This window comes from Poeciliopsis prolifica, unplaced genomic scaffold (assembly GCF_027474105.1).
Source record: "Poeciliopsis prolifica strain line A6 unplaced genomic scaffold, Auburn_PproV2 SCAFFOLD106, whole genome shotgun sequence".
Lineage (NCBI taxonomy): Eukaryota > Metazoa > Chordata > Actinopteri > Cyprinodontiformes > Poeciliidae > Poeciliopsis > Poeciliopsis prolifica.
Genome location: NW_026562481.1, coordinates 842,501 through 865,419, shown reverse-complemented (window position 1 = coordinate 865,419; position 22,919 = coordinate 842,501). Strand labels below are relative to the sequence as shown.

Here is a 22,919-nt window from a genome sequence, read left to right as displayed (position 1 = left end):
ATCTTGTGAAACTATTCTATGCAGCTTGTGGGAACAGTTGGATCCAAATCAAAAAATGAGGTCACAGCGTGTTGTGTGGAGAGCAGACGGTGAAAGGATGAGCAGAGGCTGATTGTCTCAACTGTCTCTAGTCTTTACTAAGAGACCAGAGACACCCTGGATTAAAACCGGCCGTCTGGGCAAATTTACAAAACCCAATTTCAAGGATACAAATGCAAGAAAATGATGTTAGAAGGAAACATCCAGGCAAGGACAGAAAGATGCAAGTTATTTTTTCAGAGTTGAACTGTGATTGTTGTTATGAGTCTCTGATTGACCGTCTTCCTCCTCAACACCAACAATGATGTGAGGGCCTCAGATTTTGGTGTAAGTTGTCATTGTGGAAACTAGTCCCAGTAGAGCCCATCATATACTAAAGGAGTCACAATGGACTCGATGCTGGACACGATGTTGGACACAATGTGTGCAGACCACTGAGGACGTTACAGGAGCTGAGAGCTGGCAGCCAGCTGTGGACATGAAGAGGTCAGATGGTGTGACCGGTGAGTTTCCAACTTTCCAACTCTTCTCATGATCCAACATCAACACATGGCCCCATGGCAGCACACCAAGACCAAACTGAGCTAAAACTGCCTGATCTTTACTGGGACAGAGCCGTCTTAACATGGGCAGGAAAAACATCTCTGCAGATCCCACACATCCTGGACACAAACTTTTAACTCCAGATTCACACTACAGAGCATCATTTTCAATAATCATCTCTGTCTTGGACCCACATTTTACTCCTTTATAAAGAAGACAAGACTGCGCTTGGACCATTTAGCGTTATCTGGTTGTATTTTAAATGAAGACATTCAGGAACAGAAGATGCTGAACACGTTTCAGGAGATTCTGTTAACCTGCAGCTTTTGGTTTCAGCCCTCAGAGATTCAGCTGCAGACAAACCAGGAACAAACAGTGACAGCAGTAACAGTAACCAGCTGCACATTTCTCACATGTCAAACAAAATGATCTTCACAGTGAGAGAAGAAGCGTAAAAACATTGCAGAATTCAAGAAGAGTCCATAATCCGTACGGATTCATGTTGTATTTGGTTTAAGTAAATACCTCCAGAGACATTCAGCGTTACAGACAGACACAAAGAGCCGAAGCTAGAAAAGAGACAACCAAACACAATCGGATTAAATCCACAATAAGTCGCCTGCTTGATTCTGAAATGAAATGTTTGTGGTCCAAAGACTGAAGCTGGATCTTAGTTGAAGCGGAAACTTCCTGGTAACTGACTAAAAACAGAAATGATGATAAGCTACAGCTTATTAAATCCTCCCCCAAAGGCACCCAGTGGATTTTTTTAAATATTATTTTATCATTTTTGTTTTAAAGCAAATAAGCTGTTTTCTCTGTTTCAGCAGCAGCAACATGAATCCACATTTCTATTGACTGCTGCAACTTTGAGAAATCTACAAAATACGTAATAAAAGGCGGAAAAAGTCAGAGGAATGCTGCGATGCACAAGGAAGCATCACAATATGACAATAAATATGAATCAGCAACACAACACAGACGGCATCAAGATGACCAGGAAAATGTACCAGCAAAAACAGAAGAGCTCTGAATATTATGAAATAAAAAGCCATTCAGAAAATCAGACATTAACAAGGAACCAGAGCAAAAATGGCACATTTATATTTAAATGCTCTCCATCGTACAAACAACTCTTTACAAACTTCATTCATTTAATCAGCAGTTCCTCAGTCGTCTCTCTCTGAAAGGGTCATTTCTTTCTCTCAACGCCCTCGCCGTGTGTCCTTCACTCAGCCACACCTCGTCCACCCCTGTGATGTCACATGATGATGTCATACAGTCTGCCGATCCGGCCGAGCCACTCGCGCGCAGCGCATGGCGGACCCGCGCGTCGGTGACGTGGCAGGAGAGCTGGCTGAGGCACGGGTAGAGCGCCGGCTGGAGCGCCAGGAAGGTGGAGTCCGACAGGAGCAGGACCTGGTTCAGGAGAGTCAGAACCATGTTGGTCCACGCCTGCAGACAGACAGGTCAAAGGTCAGAACAGGAGCAAGCTGGGGTACGTGTTGCAACATTTGTTCCATCTCCAGCTGCTGTGGTTCTCTTCCACTCTGCTCTGGGTCCAACCAACAGAACCTTCTGAGCAACCTGTTCCCCTCCTCGCCTGAGGGGGCGCTGCACCAAGAACCACTGAAGGAAACGACACGGGAACTTTTAAAAAGATGACACTGAGCATAACTCCTTTCTTGAGGAAGGGAATTTAAATTAAATTGGAGTGTAGTCAGGATTTAACTGTTGGTAAAAAAAAAACTAACTAAACTCTGAAGCCCATCAGTTTCAGTTTTAGAGAAAAGCAATGAGAGTGAATCAGATTGTTTCTCCTCCCTCACCTGTATCTGGGCCTCGGAGTCCCTCAGGGAGATGCTGTGTGAGCTGATGGTGGATCCTGACCGGGGCCTCTTCTCCTGCCTCAGCACTTCGGGCCCCGCGCTGACCGAGTGCCTGAGCGGGGGCCCCTGCTGGTCCACCAGCTGCTGGGGCCTCTGCAGCTCCACGGGGCCCCTCCTGTCTCCTCCCACCGCTCCCCCCGGCGCCGCCCGGGCCTGCTCCTTCATGAACAGGTTGATGTGGCTCTGCTGCACCGGCTGCTGCTGCACCGGCTGCTTCCTGCGTTTGTACTCCATCATCAGCTTGTTGATGGTTTTGTCCGTAGCGATGGTGTACAGTTTGTTACCGGCGTTTTCCCACCATTCCTTCCTCCTTCCGGGCGCGGCGCTGCTGGGAACTCCTCCTACCGAGCTCCCTGTGATGCCGAAGTCTCTCTTTTCCGCTCCGGTCTGGAAGTGGTGCGGCAGACTGCCTGTGAAGCTGGGAGAAATAGAAATAGCTGAGAAGATGAAGGAAGGTGAAGACATTTAGTTACAGAATGTGGACTTTATGAAAATACTTTTTTACATTTTTGTTAAAACAGTTTGTTATGAGACAGATAATCTGAAAAAAGTCGAGTTCCTCTGTTTTCACACGGTGCCAACTGCAGAAATTCACCACTAACCCTAACCCAATCAGAGCCAGGAGGAGGGTCTTTGTGCTGTTAGTCATGATAGTGTATGCACCACTCACACTTTCTGCTGGTTCACTGCATCTGAGGCTGCCATGAATGCTAAGGCTAGTTAGCATAGCCACAGATGACGGTAGACAGACATTTTTTTCTGAATCAGTAAGTTGTTCCCTCAGCATTTTGAGCAGCATGTACACATGTGTCATTTACAGCGCTAAGAGACTTCAGGATCTGACTGGTTGATTTGACTAGATCACTGCAGTAGAACTGCATGCAATCCAACATATTATTAGTTTTAACAAATTTGTAGATCTTTTATAGCAGTGACATACTGCAGCTGTAAGTTCAAATATCTGCATCATTAAGGCAGTTACAGGACAGATGTCAGACCTGAATCTGGGGCTGGGTGTTGGTGTTTCTCCAGGTGAAGCTGCACTCAGATCGATGCCCTGACCCCTGACGCCTCCCTCCTCTGAGGGCGTCCCCCTGGCGGAAAAGCCGCCGGCTGACGTCGGAGTGGAAGTCTCTGATTGGAAGAGAGGCAGGAAGAAAACGTGATCTCCTCCTGACGCCCCGCCTCCTCTCAGCAGCGCCGTCTCCTCCAGCGTGCTCTCCAGGTCCCGGTGCATCTGGATGTAGCTGTTGCACAGATCCATGCACACTTTGTAGAGGCGCTTGACCAGCCAGGCCCAGTCGGCGCCCCCTAGAGGCTGGACGCTGAGCGACGGTGCAGGAGCCTGCCACTGATGGCGCTTCTCACGGCCGCGAGGCGGGCTCACCTGCCAGAGGAAACCGACTCAATGACCTGACTCACAGCAAGAAACCGAAACCTGAGATCTAACGACTCAATGAAAACAGAGAAATTATTTTATTTTTGTTTCAGGTCAGTCAGGATTATATAAATTTGTTTGGAAAAGATTTTTAGATATTATTTTCTCCTGAGAATATAAAATATGAGATGGACAGATTCAGCAACACTTTAAACGTCCCAGTAACCAAATGAAACAAACAGCTCCAACAATCATGTTTTTATCACCTGTGCTGTTTCTTCAAAGATATCTTCATCCTCTGAGGAGGCGGAGCCAGGGTGGGAGGAGCCAGAGCTGCCTTCCTCTTCCTCATACAGAATCCGCTTCACCTGAACAGAAACGGTTAATTGGGAGAAAAGTTTCTTATTATAAAATACTTATTAGTGAATGTTTTAGTTGGGAACTGATGGTCATCAATGTGTGACTTGTGGAGACAAGGTATTCAGAAATGACATCAGTTTATATAATCCAAACATATCAAATATCTAAATGCCTTTCATGACAGCTGCAGACAGGAAGGCAGGGACAAAAGTCTGTCACGTTTCTGATCTATCAATACCTCTCTGTTGATTATTATTACATTAACTCTTACTGAACTCAGTAAGGGAAGAATGAGTTCCTAGAATATAACAGTTTCAATATTTATTTTATTCATCACCGTCTTTTACAGAAAGAAAAGGTGAGTAATTAATTCAGATCTAAAGATGTTTGAATAACTTTGGTTTAATATTTTGATGCGTTACGAAAGTTTTGGATGTTTGGCTGAACTGAGAGAATAAAAACTGTTTAACGATTGAATTTAAACTCAGATCAGTTTTTGCTGCTGAACATCAGAATACGATGTGAGCCACGATGTGGTTGATTTGACTAGATCACTGCAGTAGAACTGCATGCAATCCAACATATTATTAGTTTTAACAAATTTGTAGATCTTTTATAGCAGTGACATACTGCAGCTGTAAGTTGCAATGGCTCTAAAGTGTGGCCATTTAGAGCCTCAGCAGGGATTACTGTGATTGGTTCCCACCTGCTGAGCGGTCATGCTCTCCGCCTGGCTCAGCGTGGCGCCCAGCAGCGCCTGGAAGTAAAGGTTGAAGCTCATCGCCGACTGACGGTAAAGGTTTGCTGCTCCGCAAACACCCGACACCTTCATCAGCAGGTACTTCAGACCCGGCCGAGTGTCAAAGTCCCGAGCCGTCCTGCAGAGACGACACCGGTCAGAACCGGTCAGAACCGGTACAACCTGCCTGTCCCACTTTACGGTAAACACAGCAGCAACCTGTAAGATTCCAGCAGCAGGTCCAGGATGATGGCTAAATTTGTCATGGAGATGTAGCGCAGGAAGCCGGCGGTGGGCCTGCTGGGGTCGGAGGTCACAGGGGTCACCCTCTCGTTGCCCTCAGGCTGCTTGACGAACTCCTCCAGCAGGATGTCGTAGAGGTTCTGGAGCAGGACCTGATGGGAAAGCAGGCTCACCACGATGGTCCGGAACGGGATCCTGGAGGACGGACGGAAAAATAAATCACGTTTAGTCAGTTTTTACAAAAAGAACAAAAGTAAATGACAATGTAAGAATTGTTTTGGTTGACAACAATAAGTTATAGATGGATTTAAAACCTGATGAGAACCCGGATCAGAGTTAAAGGTAGATGGTTTTTAATCCTCAGCATCAGTCTGTCATTCCACACAGGAATGTTTAATCTGATCATTTTCTGCATATCATGCACATCTGATGGTGAATGACGCAGTGTGATTATGCTACAGATGGCTGCTGCATGTGAGCATCTGTCTCTCTAACACACCTGACAGCGAGTCAGAAAACCGCCTTACCCGATTTTCCTGCAGCACAGCAGCAGAAAGAGAACAGAGAGAGAATAATCTCAGCAGTTCACTGGTTTGGATTCAACAACAGGAAACCAGAAGCAATGAGCCAGCTGGACAGAATGTCAGTGAGAACCAGCAGACAGATTTAAAACATGCATCAGTGAGTGAGACCGGTCCACCTCTTCTGAGCATGCCCGTTGGACTGCTGGTCGGCTGGCAGCTCGATGATGAGCACACAGGACTGAGCGTGCTCAAAGCCGTCCTTGTTGTTGGGCGTCTTCGGAGAGCACTGAGTGTCCAACATGAAGACCTGAGACAGAGACAGGACATGACTCCAACGTTTCTGGACCTGCCACACTCATCTATTCAGTTCATTTAATGGAAACAACTTGTGTAAAACGTTGATGTTTCAGCTCCGTCTCATACTCTGAAGATGTTAGTGTTAGGATCTGTTCACCCACCTGCTGAGCCATAGCTTTGATCCTCCAGTACTCGGCCTCAGCTGACGGAGAGTGAGACGGAGCCGCCACCTTCACCTCACAGGCGTCTCCAGAGAAACTGTCAGAGCCGCTATGAAAACACGCCAGCAGGTTCTACAGCGACAGAGCAAAGCAATCCCCGTCAGAAATCTGCTGGAGTGATGAGCTTTCTGCACGTTCTGCTGGCAGCCAGCTGCTCTCATCAAACCAGAGTCGATCCATGAGAATGCAAGGAAAGGAATCAACTCAATAACCGCTGAAAAAGACACTGAGCAAAACTTCTTAATGGTATAATTGTAAACTTAAAGTGATGTCAGTTTTTAGTGGATGGAAGATTTTTCTTTTGTCTTTGAAAAAGAGCTCAAGCCATACTTCCTGTTAGAGTTGCACTAGATACACACGTTTGTTTTGGTTGTATTTACCCAGAATGCCCTGCGATGCAGTCAGTTTCCTGCTTTTGGCTCCAGTCCGCTTGGCGTTCACATAGGCATTCGAACCAAACCACAGTTCACTGTTCTGACCCACTGCAGGGTCAGATTACACATTCACAAAATGAGCCAGACTTTCTAGACAAGTGGATCAGACTTGGATTAAACCGGACTAAACTGGGCTGGTGTGAAAGCTCTCTTAGATTGACTGTTAAATTAAGAGCTTCACTTTTAATTGTTGCTACTTCAACATGACTGACCACACAGTCAGATGGCTGGAGGATGTTTGTCCATCTATGTGGAGTCCGGTGCATTGTTAGCGGTTCCAACAGGAAAAACCCTGAGGAACTCCAGAATGTTCCCATCCCGGTACGAGGTTTCCTATCAGCCACCTGATCAGCGGCAGTAACTCTCTCTGGGTTGTAGATAAATATTGTTTACTCTGGATCAGGCGTGACCCGAATGTGTCACAAACAAAAGCAGCTTTTCCATGAAGCTTGTCAAAGGTCACATGATCAAATGTCTGAAGGATGAGCCACTTGTTACAGATTTAAGCTGCGACTGAAGCAGAGAACGACTCATGAACAGACCGTCGTATCATTCCACCTCAAACATCCTGATTTTATGAACTTCAGGTGTTTGTTTTGTAATTTTCTATTAATAAAAATAGGTAATGCTGAAGGCGAGCCACTCGTAACTCCCTTTTCTTCACAAAACCTCAGAAGCTGATTGTTTTTACAGCCAATGACAATAAAAAGACAAAAGACTGAAACCTAAAACACGACAATATGTCAACATAACGATCGTCCTGCAGCGATGCACAAACAGTGGCAGAATCCTGTCTTAAATAATCGAGGACACATGAATCAATAATAAATAATAATCAATAATAAACCTTCCAACCCAATTACTGCCTTAGGAAAACTTTGTGGTAAAACAGGCACAAACTTCTGTTGGGATTTTATGAGATGAACTTGCAAAGTTGAGAATAATTTAGAAAAAGAAGTAAAATTATGTTTTTGTATTTTCAGTATTGATGTGAACCAGTTTTATAGTTTTTATTCAAAAGGAACACAAAAGGCTTCTGGTTATTATTTAGATTGTTGTTCCAACAATAAATTATAAAACATCTGAAATGTAAAACTGATCCGACTTACAGAGCTGGACTGGATGTTCCAGGTTGTTTCAAACCAGAGGAGCCGTTTCACTAAAACTCCACAAATACTCAGAAATACCACGAAGCTCTGAGACGATTTAGAAACACAAACTGATCAGAGCGTCACTGCAACTTTCAGAAACTGCTACCTTCACATGAAGAACCAGGGAAACCTGTTTCAGTCAGAGCATCTCTGAGCTGTTTGATACGGATAATAAAAGATGTTATTCCTTTTTTAAAATTATTTAATTACATTTTTTAAGTTCATCTTCTGTTTCTTATTTACACTTTTTAAGAACATATTGATTATTGTGAATATAAAATTATTTGATCTGTTGAGGATTCAGGAAAAAAGTGACGGCAGAATCAATAGATGTCATGATCTCTCTTTCTGATCCACACACACACACACACACACACACACACACACACACACGCACACGCACGCACACACACACACACACACACACACACACACACACACACACACACACACACACACTGGAGGTTTAATCAGTAAAGCTGCTTAGCTGCAGTCAGGCAGGCAGGAATATTTCAGTCAGATTCCCGTTGAGGTCCGCTCTGTGTTAACAGGAATGAAGTGGATCAGCAGGGGTTCGACTCACTGAGGATGTTCTCAGTAAACCCAGACACACACAGCAGGTGCCGTCATCAACAAATTAACACAAAGTCCTCATAAAGCCGAGCCTGCTGGGGTTTAATCAAATGAAACGGGCACGAGGGCTCGGTACCATCTGATGTTTCAGTTCTGGGTCACATGTCAGTGGAATCAAAGCACCTTTCATTCGGTTCAAAGGTCAGATAATAAAGTTTCACTCTGACAGAAATAAAATGTGAGACAAAATGCTGTGAAAAAACAACAGGTTGAAACACATGGAGGTCAATAAAACATATTTTTATACAGAGAGAGAAAGTTAAACTTCTGTAAGGAAACTTAATGTGAGAATTACTAGTGAAAGCGTTCTGATCATGTTTCGATTTCTGGGGTGAGTTAAATCTGTATGCAGCCTTGTTATCTGTATCAGCTGATGTGTGTGTGTGTGTGCGTGGGTGTGTGTGTGTGTGTGTGTGTGTGTGTGTGTGTGTGTGCGTGGGTGTGTGTGTGTGTGTGTGTGTGTGTGTGTGTGTGTGTGTGTGTGTGTGTGTGTGTGTGTGTGTGTGTGTGTGTACCTTCACAGGCTCTAACGTTGCAGAGAAAGCATCCTGCAGAGCGCAGCAGGCCAACCTCCACATCTCCTCTGTGAACACGGGACCCACAGTCACCAACACGTACCTACACACACACACACACACACACGAAGCAAATCAGTTAACGTTCAAGACAGAACATCATGTCTTGATGACTGGTTGCCATGGTTCCCACTGGTTTTACATGTTACAGCCATCTTTGTTCTGGAGGACATTTTTCTTTAAAGGTAATTATATTAATAAAGTCACCTTCATACCTCTGAAGATAAAAAACAATTAGTGTAATATTTCTAAAAAAGCCACCAGACTCACCAGCACTGAGCTGGTAGGGCGGGTCAAGAGCTACAGCGACCTTCTGCAGAAGGACAGCGACCGACCTTCTGCAGAAGGACAGCGACCGACCTTCTGCAGAAGGACAGCGACCTTCTGCAGAAGGACAGCGACTCTGCAGAAGGACAGCGACCTTCTGCAGAAGGACAGCCACCTTCTGCAGAAGGACAGCGACCTTCTGCAGAAGGACAGCGACTCTGCAGAAGGACAGCCACCTTCTGCAGAAGGACAGCCACCTTCTGCAGAAGGACAGCCACCTTCTGCAGAAGGACAGCGACCTTCTGCAGAAGGACAGCGACCGACCTTCTGCAGAAGGACAGCGACCTTCTGCAGAAGGACAGCGACCTTCTGCAGAAGGACAGCGACCTTCTGCAGAAGGACAGCGACTCTGCAGAAGGACAGCGACCTTCTGCAGAAGGACAGCCACCTTCTGCAGAAGGACAGCGACCTTCTGCAGAAGGACAGCGACTCTGCAGAAGGACAGCCACCTTCTGCAGAAGGACAGCGACCTTCTGCAGAAGGACAGCGACCGACCTTCTGCAGAAGGACAGCGACCGACCTTCTGCAGAAGGACAGCGACCGACCTTCTGCAGAAGGACAGCGACCGACCTTCTGCAGAAGGACAGCGACCGACCTTCTGCAGAAGGACAGCCACCTTCTGCAGAAGGACAGCCACCTTCTGCAGAAGGACAGCGACCTTCTGCAGAAGGACAGCGACCTTCTGCAGAAGGACAGCGACCTTCTGCAGAAGAAGCACTTTGCTGTCCTTCTGCAGAAGGTCGGTCGCTGTCCTTCTGCAGAAGGACAGCGACCGACCTTCTGCAGAAGGTGGCTGTCCTTCTGCAGAAGGTCGGTCGCTGCCTTCTGCAGAAGGACAGCGACCGACCTTCTGCAGAAGGTGGCTGTCCTTCTGCAGAAGGTCGGCGCTGTCCTTCTGCAGAAGGACAGCGACCGACCTTCTGCAGAAGGACAGCGACGACAGCGACCGACCTTCTGCAGAAGGACACCACCTTCTGCAGAAGGACAGCGACCGACCTTCTGCAGAAGGACAGCCACCTTCTGCAGAAGGACAGCGACCTTCTGCAGAAGCACTTTGCTGTCCTTCTGCAGTGGACAGAGAACAAAATATTTGCTGCAGCTGTAAAACCTTTAGACCAGCTGGTGTCCTGCTGGTCACCAGCTCAATTGGTGTCAAAATCGACAAGTTGAGAACTCGAGCGGTTATTTTCTTCCAGTTAAAAATGCTAAATCATTTTCTTGTGGCTCCTGAAGAACAGGATGGTGAGAGTGCCGACCTGATGCAGGAGCAGCCCACTCTGGAGATGGTCTCTGCAGGTTCAGACACGCAGGCCACCAGCAGCTTGAACAGATCCTTCAGCATCAGGTTGATCAGAGACTCGTAGCCGATGTCTGCAGAAAGAAACAAACAACCGGGCTGCAGTCGCATCGGTCCAGTCAGGGAGGACCGAGACATCAGTGACGCTCCGATTCCTCCTCATCCCAGCAGAACCTGATCAGGCCCGGATCCAGGAGCTCACCTGAGTGGATGAAGCTGTTGACGTGTTCCACAACCAGTTCAGACGACAAACCGATGGCGTGCTTGAAATTCGCCGCCGCCACGTCCCAGTATGAGTGGTCGCCATGGCTACGCTGCAGCCACAGCGACATCACAGGAAGCAGCAGCTGGATGACGGCGAAGATGGCGAAGCCCGGACCTGCAGGGAGGGAGGTGGAGCGATTAGGGAACCTGAGCAGCAGTTAGTCTGTTAAACCGCAGAAACACAGGAAGGTAAAAGCATTTAAAGCCTCATCCTTTAAGATATGAATTTATTTACTTTCCAGTCAGCTCACTCTGCCTCACTGGATTATTCTGGCTCCATTTCTCATATTTACAATTCTCATGATCTCATGATCACCATGTGCTGCACTCCTTCACATCTGCTTCATACTGAACACACATGCTGCAATATTTGACTCATCACAGAACAGTTGCTATTTCCAGAGTTTGTGAAATCCCAACATCTGTTTAAATGCAGACTTATGAATATTTAATAATATTCCAGGATTTTCCTGTAGACCAGATCCAGAGATGTTCTGCTGTGTTCCTGAGCTTCACCTGGAACGGCTGTGACCTCTCTGAGCAGCGTGAACAGCAGCTCCAGGGTGGGGGGCTGGTGCTGCCGGGGGCAGTTGGACACAGCGGCGGTCAGCTGCTCCAGCAGTAAGATCCACACCTGGATTAAACCTGCAGCGCAGAGGAAACCTCAGCTGGACCCCAAACAGGAAACGAACCGGGTGGAACAGAAAGTCTTCTTCACCTGTGTCGTCGTCAAACTCCTGCAGGACGCAGTCGACTCCGTCCTCGCTGCTGACGGAGCGCTCCTGCGATGGCAGGCTGACCAGCCGGGCGCCCAGGAACACCGGCTTGGACGGCATCTTGTAGATCTTGGCCAGCAGCTGGAACCCAACAGAACCTGATGAGAGGCGACGAGCTGGTGCGATGCAGACGAGCTGCGACCGGCGAGGTCCTACCTGGGAACATTTGTGCAGGTAGTCGAGAGCCGGAACGCAGAGGTCAGTGGAGCTGAACCCGGACACGTGAACACAGTCTCCGATCTCCTTATAGTCCACCTCGCCTGCACACAAACACACACAGAAAACTGGAATTAGGAGCAAAAGGTGCTGCACAAATACAACAGTCACATCTAAAGCTCAAAACTGAAATGAAAGTTCTGAGAAATGTTAATCCCAGCTGTTCTGAATAAAGACATGAAACAGGAAATGCAGGATTCTGTTTCCATCAGGAATAAATCCTGCAGGTCTGGAAATGTGAACAGATTTTAAAAAACCCAGACCCACCCAGGCCTTTGACGAACTTGAGCAGACACATGATGTAGTCTGTGGCAGCGTTGGCGAACACCTGGATGTTGTCAGTGTTGATGAAAGCTTCGAAGACGTCGAACACGGGAGCCTGGGACTTCCCTGCGCAGAACAGGAGGACATGATCAGAACTAAACTATCTGTGAAACCAGCGTCTGTCTTCAGGCTGCCAGTTTACCCATGGAGTACTCTCCCAGCAGGTAGTCTTTGGTCTCCGCCCTGCTGCTGTGGACGGTCCTCAGGGCGCTGAACAGAGCCTCCACCCGGACAGGATCTGGGGAACACATCTCCACCAGCTCCCCGATGGACGTCACCACCTGGGGAGACAACCGGGTTGGAGCATGAGACTGGAACCTTCGCTGTGCTGGACCGGACCGGACCGGACCTCACCTGGTCCTGGACGTCCTCGTCACAGAGCTCCAGCTGCATGATGTGCTCGAACGGCCTGAACAGCGCCTCGTTGAAGTGGAAGTGTGGAAGCTCCGCCCAGCTCGTCAGAATCTCGGTCAGAACGTCGTGGATGAAGGAAACGGCCTTCTGGGAAACGTGGCGCTCTTTGTGACAAGCAGCCTGGAAACAAACATATTTTATCCCCCAGAACGCAAAATACATCAGAAACCAATCCACAGAAACACAAAGTCTTAGAAAGTATTTTTGTGGTGCTCATATCTGAGTACACCTGAAATAAGACAAAACTAACTTATAAGTAAACTTTCAGCAACAATCTGTTTGTTTTAAGTCAATAATTCCTTAATATTGATGAAAATATTCTAGTTTCACTGGCAGATTATTTCACACATATGTGAAATAATGTGTCGTCATAAGTGAATCAGGTTTTTCAGAAAAATTAAGTAAGTATTGACTAAACAAGCTCTGGTGTCTTGCTGAAAAGTTATCAAAGTTATTTCCAAGTGTTCGAATTTCGACCAAAACTACTTGCTAAGATTTTAAGTTTCTGCCGAGAGATTGAGGGAAACGAGTCAATCAGAGCAGAAAGAATATTTCAGAAGACCATCCCCAGTTCCTGTCTGCTGCAGTTCCCCACCTCCACCAGGTGGGGCGCCACCACGCTCCAGGCCCTCATTAAGTGCAGCAACGGGCGGTTCTTGTTCCTGACGATCCTCAGCATGGCCTCTCCGAGGCGGAAGAGATGCAGAGCGCTGCGGCGCTCCGACGTCGACTTGGCGACTCCTGAACACCACCAGAGAAAATCAGGACGGTTTCCACAGCAACAAGACAGTCTGCGTTTGATGATGATGTTTATATTCTTTACGTCGATCATTATCTGGGATATTAACACTGATTTGAGAAATGACAGTAATCTCATCTTTGGTTTCATCTGTCCAAAGAAAATTTGTTCATTCATCAAACCAAAGTTTCCATGTTTTCAAACTTTCTCCTCTGCCAAACTTGTTCATGTTTTTCTGATTGTTGTGTTATGAACTTTTAGTCATTTAAACCTGCAGAGTCTCAGGAAGAGGCTCAGAGGTTTTGGTCAGAAATATTTTCCTCTTAGAAATGATCTGAAATGACCTTCTGACCTTCCCTGACTGACAGCAGTAACAGCTACGTCTCTAAGGTCATTGCTGGTGACTTTCTTCCCTGGTTTTCTGTCAACACATGTTTTTAGTGTCTGTGTCCAGGTTTTCCCTGAAGTGACAGAAACGTGTGTGAACGTTTGCAGGTTGTGTTTCCTACCTGGCATTGCCAGAGAGTAATTTCCAGTCTCTGTCGCCGAGTTGAAGAGCTGAGACTGAGAAGCTTTCCTGAGCTGCTGCAGGAAAACCGACCAGACCGACCAGATTCAGCTTCGTAGCGGCTTCCTCAAACAGCCTGAAACACACACACACACACACACACACACACACACACACACACACACACACACACACACAAACACACACACACCCACCCACCCACCCACCCACCCACCCACCCACCCACCCACCCACACACACACACACACACAACACACACACACACACACACACACACACACACAACACACACACACACACACACACACACACACACACACACACACACACACACACACACACACACACACACATACACACACTTATCATAATTTTATTCTTCTGAGATTAATAAAGTATTTTAGAATTGAACTCAATAAACTGTGTTGATGTTTAAAGCAGCAAATTATAGAAACTAAGTTATAGAAACCATTTGGAATAACTTTAGAGGAAAACTATAACATAAACTACTTAGTTATGAAAAATGCCTTCATTTATTTTGGCAGAAAGACGCCTAAATATGCTCAGAACATCGTATTAAATCGACATAACCAGGATGTCCAGATAACTGGTGACCAGCTGCATAAAGAGCTGCTGAACCGAGGAGTCAGAACCGGGTCAGCTGCGTGTGAGGACAGCCTGTGGGTCTGTTTACTACTGTTGGTGAAACTTTCACATCAGAAATGTGTTTCCATCTGCTGCAGAGGATCACAGAGAACATTCTTTATTCCTGCAAAAGCAGCTCAGATAAGTGCTTACATAAGAGATGATCCTTGTCTAAGCAGAAGCTCACACTCATAGAGGCAGCTTCACTTCACAGTGTGTGTGTGTGTGTGTGTGTGTGTGTGCTGCATGCTCATTCATATTGAGTCGAATGTTTTGCACATGTGCCTGAAGGACGTCAGCTGAAATCTTGACTCTGTTTCTGACTGTTACACAAACTGACCCCATTTTATAAATTTATCTGCATTATGATAACTTATACACATAAAAAACACTGTAATACACAGATTCACTCTACTGCCACCTGCTGGGTGTACATCAGCACAGCACCTCATACTGGGTGCGTGATGCGACAGTTTGACTTTCATAAATCCATTTATAACCTATAAAGCACATTAATAAAATGTGTTTGAACTGAAACCACGACTGTAGAATTAAATTAGTCTAAAGCCGACTCCAGCATCACATGGTTAAAACATCACAGCCTCTTCAGGCAGAGGTCCAACCTGTCCGCCTGTGTGGACAGCGTGCAGACGGCCTTGGTCGGTCAATCAGGCTGCGCTCCTCAGGTCCAGGCCCCCGCCCCCTCTGCTGCTCTCCTTCAGCAGCTCCTGGATGGACAGCGGCTGGATGACGGCTGGCTCAGGCTCAGCTCGGCCGCCTCAGGGCTCGGCTCGCAGCTCAGCTCCAGACCCAGGTCCACGCCCGCGGCGCCGGCCGCCTGCTGGCTCTGCTGGGTGATGGTGGTCAGGGAGGAAGGCTGCAGGGAGCCGTCGCTGAAGTGGCTGTGCTCCAGAGAGCTGATATACTCCGTCACCCTGAGACAGAGCCGGACCGTGGTGAGTTTTCATGACTTTACGGCTGCAGCAGGGTGAGGTTTGGGTGTTGCTACCTGAAGAGTGTGGCCAGCAGTCGTGGTTGTGGCTGCCCATCTCTAGGCCCACGTTCAGGATGGCGTCCATGCAAAGCACATGAGCCGTGTGGAGGCGGACTCCCTGAGGACGGCCCATCTGCTCCAGCCGCTGCTCAACGCGCTGCTTCACTGCAACAGCAACAAGATGGCAGAGATGAGCAAAGGCCTGCAGGACGCAGAGCTGAGCTCAGCTCACACCCAGACATGCAGGAAGGTTTTAAAATGGACCCATTCAAGAGATTCAACCCTGAACTGTGATTGCATAAAAAGTGGAAACAGGTGTTAACAGGCTGATTCAAATAATTTTTCTGCTGTGAAACAAGTTTTTTCTTTTCTGTCATCAAAACTTTGTTTACAGTCTGCAGAGAAATCTGTCAGTGTCATTTATGAAGCATCCCATCATCATGTTTATGCATAATTAAAATATTTTCTACTAGTTGGTAGCATTAACTAAACATAACAGCTGTTTTTTATTTAGATATTATTCTTGATAAGAAGGTCTAATTAATGTTCCACATGTTTACTGATTTCCTAGTAAATTAATAAATTAAATGAACATAACAGAGCTACACTGAAAACTAGAATAACTGAGCTGCAGCCCTGCACGATTCATTCATTAAAAATAGTCAGATGGAAAATGATGTTGAATGTATTTACAAATCATTAGCTGAAATTTCCAGCTGTGTTTTCCAAATTGGCCACTAGATGTCAGTAGAGATCCATTTCTCACTGAGCCAGCCTCAGTCATGCACACAGATTGAGATTAGCGTCTCATATTTCTGAATTAGGCGTTTCATTTGGGGAATTTTCTCTTTCGGATTTCAAGGTGTGGGTTTTTATTGCAAAGCTGCTTTAATGAAAACAATCCGTGACGTTTGACGCTCCAGGTGGCGCTGTCACACTCGGTACCTTGTGTGATGGCGTCTCCCAGCTCTGCCACCTCCTTCTCCTCCTGCACACAGGAGGCTGCAGCCATCTGGGCTAAAGCTGATGCACAGTTAGCAGCAACGCCTGAAAGAGGAAAACGGACAAAAAATATGATCAGCAGTTCGTGGTCAGATCAAATCTTTGTGTTTTTTAAAATTAATCCACTGGTGAAGAACCAGAAACTGAAACCAGCTGAGGTTTGACACCATGTGTTCATTCATATTCATATTCATTCATCTTCCTGTGATGATAATTACAGCCTGGATTCTCAATGATAATTAACAGGTTGTGGTTATTATTCACCATGTTTGGTTAATGTGAAATATTCCATCACTGACAGACAGCAAGAAACCAAACATAGAAAAATGTTCATTTTAACTAAGCCAATAAAACTAAGCTAGCTTCAGATGTTTTCTCCTGAAAGGAAAACAGAAATCTGTGTGTGAATATAAAATCCATTTAACAACTATTAATATAAATCCATTCAATATATTAGGAAAATGTTTCCAGAAGGAGAAAGAAACATCATTTAGTCTCAAACCTCCTGTTGAATAATTTAGGGTTTTAAAACAGCAACAACTTTCTCTGAATCTTATCAAATGAATCCGAGTTTTATTTCCAGCCTGAACACAGTTCACTGAAACCTTTAAACTTTAGATGAGGTTATGATGAGATATTTTTGTTGTTGTTTCTGACTCTACATCAGCTGAAGTGATTTCCTGAGATGTTCCTGGGTTCTGCCTTCTGAAGCACCTGACAGCGCTGAGGCAACAAAGTCCAGTTTGAGGAGCCAAACAATCACAAACAGTCAGCTAAATCTGAAACTGTGCTGCAGGCCCAGCAGCTGGTCAAACACCCATCAAGACGCCATCCATCTTGCCTTCAGGACCAGCGCTGTGCTCCTCTGTGACCGGCTGCGTTTTCCTGACAGCGCTGTCCAGGAACGCCCTGACCTCGCTCCACTCTGCTGAATCCCTGATTGTAAACTTGATTTTTTACATCTATCCCTGTTTCTGCAGAAAGGTCAAAGGTTTCACTCACCGAGCGCGCAGCTGAGCGCGGCGGCTTTCCGCAGGCCGTCCAGACTCAGACAGATGGTGTCTCTTTCCCTCTGGCTCTGCTCCTTCAGCCCTCGGCCCCCAGGATGAAGGCCAGGCCCTGGAGCTGCCCGCCATGCGCCCCGTCAGAGGCGTGGACAGCACATCAATCAGGTTCTTCCACACGCCGGTGAGGATGAAGCGGGAGAACACGGCGCCTGGTTAGAAAGAGAGGAGGGAGAGAAACCTGCAGATAGCATCACAAGCCGGTTTCTGATCCTGAGGAGAAAAACGATAATGAGGCGTCATGAAGCGTGACTCACGATTAACGAGGTTAAAGTTTCTGTGCTAATTAAAGGACATAATCGCTGCCATGAACATGGAGGAGGTTTTAATAATTATAAGTGTCATTATTTACTGAAAATGCAAAGTTGACAGTTTTAATGCAACTTTTATTCCAGGTGTCATGTCAGTTTTATGCACATCTCTGTGTCAGAGGCCTGCAGGTGAAGCCACTGACTCATTCCCTCCATGACTGTCTCCATCTTTTTATTTCCCATCATCCCTCTCTTCTTCACTGATGACACGGATTCAAAAAGAGCTGGCAATATTTAAAAACTATTCCTCATGATTTAATAATTAAACCAAACATACCAAACAGCCAGCTGATTTCTATCCATGGAAAATCACTCACACTTAAACAACACACACGATTTTGTTTCAAAAAATATTCAGTTCAGGATCATTTGTTGTTGCAGGAGAAGAAAAAATATATTCTGACTTTCTTAAAATTTATTGTTGATATTTTATGAAAGTTTCTATATTTTCAGTGTCCAAATTGTAAATTTTGACACATAATCCAAGTAAATAAATATAACTGCATGTTATTGAATGTTTTCTTTTGCTGGAATTTATTGCTGATCTGCTGTAGACATAAACTTTAGACATATTTAATGCAACATTAAGATATTACATCACTATTATTTCAACACATGAAGTAAACAAGATTATTTATAAAGAAAATGATGTCAGAGGTAATTAATTATGACCATCGATTTTGTTTTCTGTTCAGCCTTCAATGCCAACGCTGCCATTTTGGTTCAACCTTTAGCCATTAAGCTGGAGGTCATTTGCTTCCACAGCAGAAAAACTTGCAGGAAATATGTTGTTGTTTGTTCAAAAGACAATAAAGCTTCATAAGAAGCAAATCAAAACCAACAACAGGGGATCTGAGGATCAGCCTTGGGGGACCTCTTGACGCACTAAAGCATTAGCATGAATGCATGAGTCTAACCAAGATGTCCGCCTTGAGTGAAATACAGACCTGCAGTCGCTGTGTCACTTCCAGCCCTCTCAGCGCTGAGAGCTGATTGGCTGGACGGCCTCCGGATCATCTGACCTCCAATAGCACTGCTGCCCAGGCCGTCGATGTCTGAGACAATAAAAAATTACTTGCATCAAATATTCATTCAGATAATCAAATAATCCACTACATGCATGTTTTATTTTTTCCCACGATTTACCCATCTCTAAACTCTTAAAACTAAATTCAGTCCCTTAAATACAGAAATGGAAAACAATGAGAGACCAGCAGGATGTGCAGATGCATCATGATTCCTTTGGATAAAATTATCTGTAAATACTGCAAACATTAATAAACAAAATGTACTGGGTTTATAATCTACTGGGTTGTCCAACATGACGTTGGATTTCTGTCTGAAGAAGCATGAAGAATATAAAAAAGCAGTTTTTCAGGGAGACCTGTCAGCATGGTGATGAGCGGCAGCGTGCGGTCTTCTGCTGAACCCCAGTACCCGGCGTCAGCCAGCAGGTTGCGCTCTAACACCTGGTGGTGAAGCTCCTCAATCCAGGCCTGGCACAGAACCACCAGGACTCCGCTGCTCTGGATCAAACAAACTCCTTCTGCAGAACACAAAGGGAAACGCTGAGCAGCTGCATCCAGAGAGGAGCTGAGAGAGAAGCTGTGTGTGTGGCTCAGCTCACCAGGCTCAGGGCGGGGGGAAGCTCTCTCCGTCTGTAGTAGTCGCAGCAGCAGAGCTTGAGGTTGAGCAGCAGAGCGTAGTACGACACCAGGTACAGACCGTCTGCGTTCATCAGAGCCTGGCAGCCCAGAGAGTCGCCCGATTCAAAGCCTGGAGAGTGAATCCCACCTGAACCAAGGAAAGCTTTAGAGAATCTCAGCCAAACATTCAAACTTTAAAATTCATTATTAAACAGCAGAACTTCATATGAGCCCTGACTAGTATTCACAACGCCACTGATCCTATCAGCTGAGACAGACGAGGATTTAAGCCAACAATCAAAACAGAATAAATGGTAGATAAATGATATCTTAGAGAATGAGAACATTCTGACGTTATCTTGTCATTTTGATGAGTTTCATGTCAGATCTAAGAGGTAAAAAAGAGCCTTCAGGTCCAGTTTGGTAGGAAAAATTCAGACCAAATAATATAAATAGGAGTGAATTTATGTCTGAGTTTGTTTCTGCACCTTGGACTGATTTAACAGAAAACTGAAAGTCCTTCAGCAGAGAGACGCTGAGGGAACAGAAACATGCGGTTCATCTATAAACTGGACATGAAGCTGTGATAGTGAGAGGAATTTAAATCCAAAAGTTCATCACAACATTCTGGCCGGACATCCAATGGTAAAAAACATAAAATCATGACGGTTAATTAACTGATCAGAAATCTTCTGCAGTAGCTGAGTTTGTTTCATCATCCATCCACTCTGAACTTCATCCTCCACTCACCAGCCTGCAGCCCGGAGCAAAAGGTGGAGGAGAAGTTCTGCAGGGACAGGTCCACCTCCTGGGCGGAGGCCAGGCCCAGGAGGCGGGGCAGCAGCGCCGCCAGCGACTGGACGAACAGCCTGGCGCTCTGCTGGTCTGCCTCCTGGTTGCGCAGCAGCTTGAGGGACAGGGCGGCGGTGCGCAGGGAGCGGTGGCCCGGGCAGTCCCGAGGCGTCTGCTGCTCCTCGTCCACCAGAGACACGTTGTCAGACCCGATGTCGGACACGTCGGAGCGGCCCGAGTCTTTCTCTGCAGCCATGGAGTACTGATCGCACGAGTCAAACTCTGTCCGAGACAAGTCCTGCTCTTCCATGCTGCAGGACAAGCAGAGTCATGAATGAACGGTGAGGAACTTGTTTTAAATAACGACTTAATAACAAATTATTGACTTAAAACAAACTCTTTTACTTTGCTGGAATTTAACTTAAAGGTTAGTTTTGTCTTGTCAAGAGAACAAAAACATTTGCGCTAAATATTTCTGTGATTTTTGCCACTAGATGGCGCTACTGGGGACTACTGAGCTTGAGAAATCCCAGTAATGAAGCCTAAAGTCGTACCTGAAGTTGCTCTCGCTGTACCTGGAGCCCGGTCCATGGTGCGACCGCGTCCTGGAGTCCACTGACAGGAAGTTGGTGATGTCAGGGAAGACGAGAGCGTGGCTCCTCTGCACCACGTCAGGAGGAACGCCTCCTCTGTCTCCTCTGTCCTTGTCCTCCTGTCCCTCGGCCTCCGCGCCGCGGCCTCCTCCTCCCTCCGCCTTCTCTCCTCTCGGAGCCGCGCCTCCTGCCGGATCCCGCTGGCTTCTCTCCTGGCCTCCAAACGGACAGCTCAGACGGACGCGTGCGTCCTCGCCGCACTCCTCAGGTGTGTTTCCCTGACCCAGTCCCAAGTCCCCCATCTCCAAGTCCAGGGTGGTTTGTCCCGTTTCCGTGGTGATACTGATGCTGATGTCCGGGCTGCGCTCGGTGGCGCCTGCGGCGGCCATGTTGGAGGAGGCGGAGCTGGGGTCCCAGTGAGGCTGCTCTGAGGACAGGATGTGTCTCTGCCACCTGAAGTCGGCCTCGTTGATCTCCATGGACTCCCGGGTGGACTCCGATCCGTCCTTCAGGTCGTCCAGGCGTCTGAGGAGGAACCGAGCCTGCAGGAGGAAACACAGCGACTCTCACTGCTGTTCATCCATCCAGAGAGAACATCACATGCAAAAAGTCACCATGTTGGGATTTGAACCCACAACTTCTTCCAGCAAGCAGAAACCTCAAGAACCTCTGTTAATAGTTATTTATACCTTTAAATGTAGTCTATGGTGAGATTTATTTAGTTTTTGCTATTTATTTTAGTTTCATTTATTATTATAACTATTATTATTATTATTTATTATTATTATTATTATTATTATTATTATTATTATTATTATTATTATTATTATTATTATTTCATCCATTCATAATCAGCATAAAAGTAACCAGAATATATTAAATGAAACTTAATTAATTGCAGTTGTTGGTCATTTTTGCTAACTCGTCTCAAAGTTTCCAGGAAGCGGCTGTGAGGTTCACTTCCTGTTCTCCTGCTATCATGACTCTACCTGCTCAGGCTGAAGGCCGCGACCCTGCGACAGGTCATCCAGCGCAGCCAGAAGAGCGCAGGCGCAGGAAACGGAGGCGAAGCACGCCTCGATGCCGCCCTTCATGCAGGCCTTAGTCATCCCATCCATCACTCTGAAAACAGAACATCCAAACTGAGTCCAGGTTCAAAATGCTTATTTTTGTTTAGTTTTCTTGCTAATAATCTTTTGTGAAGCTGTGGATCAGGTTCATTTACTGACAGTTTGAGCAGATCCAGGTGGGACTTCCTCTTTGAGAAGGAGCGTTTCCTGGTTTCAGGTTCGGCGACACACGGGCCAGCCAGGTCGTAGAGGCGCTGCGGGCTGCCAAGAATCTGACCAGGACACAAAGACGTCAACATCCCTTCATTTAGTGAGCAGAGGATGGATGGAGGATGGAATCACCTCCTTCATGATGCGGATGGCCTCGGTTCGGTGCTGGGGCGGCGGGTAGAGCAGGATCCGGTGGTACAGCGACTGCAGCACCGGCTTCATCGACTCCACGCAGCTCACCAGGCGCACCAGCTCTGCTGCGATGTAGCACACCGTCCGCACCACCGGCGCGATCCTGGCGGGGGCGCTGGAGGAGCAGCCGGACCCCCGGCCTTGATCGGACACTCCCCCACTGGAAGAGTCCACTTCCTGACAGGTTCCTGGACAGGAAGTGGAAACAATCTGGCATTCAGAGACGAGTAAGAAGATAAACGACAGGTGGACGAATGGATGCCTTACCTTGAGCGATTCTCTCTGAAAGCCGGTCTCTCTCTAGCGCCCCCGTGTAGCCGTGGTGAGAAGTGATGGTTTTATCGTTGACTGGATTTCCCATAATCGCCACCAGAGACGGACAAAGCTGCTTCCTGCAACAAGAAATACCGTCAACCAACAACAAGACATAACTCAGTAAAAAGTGTTTTCCTGGCATTTGTGTCTCTTTAACTTCCAACATGAAGTAT

General features: G+C 46.6%; 1 pseudogene; it reads right to left on the bottom strand.

Moving 5' to 3' along the window:
• Positions 1-810: 810 nt before the first annotated feature.
• The window catches only part of LOC129354222 (brefeldin A-inhibited guanine nucleotide-exchange protein 3-like), a 35,480-nt pseudogene continuing 13,371 nt past the window's right edge, over positions 811-22,919 (bottom strand).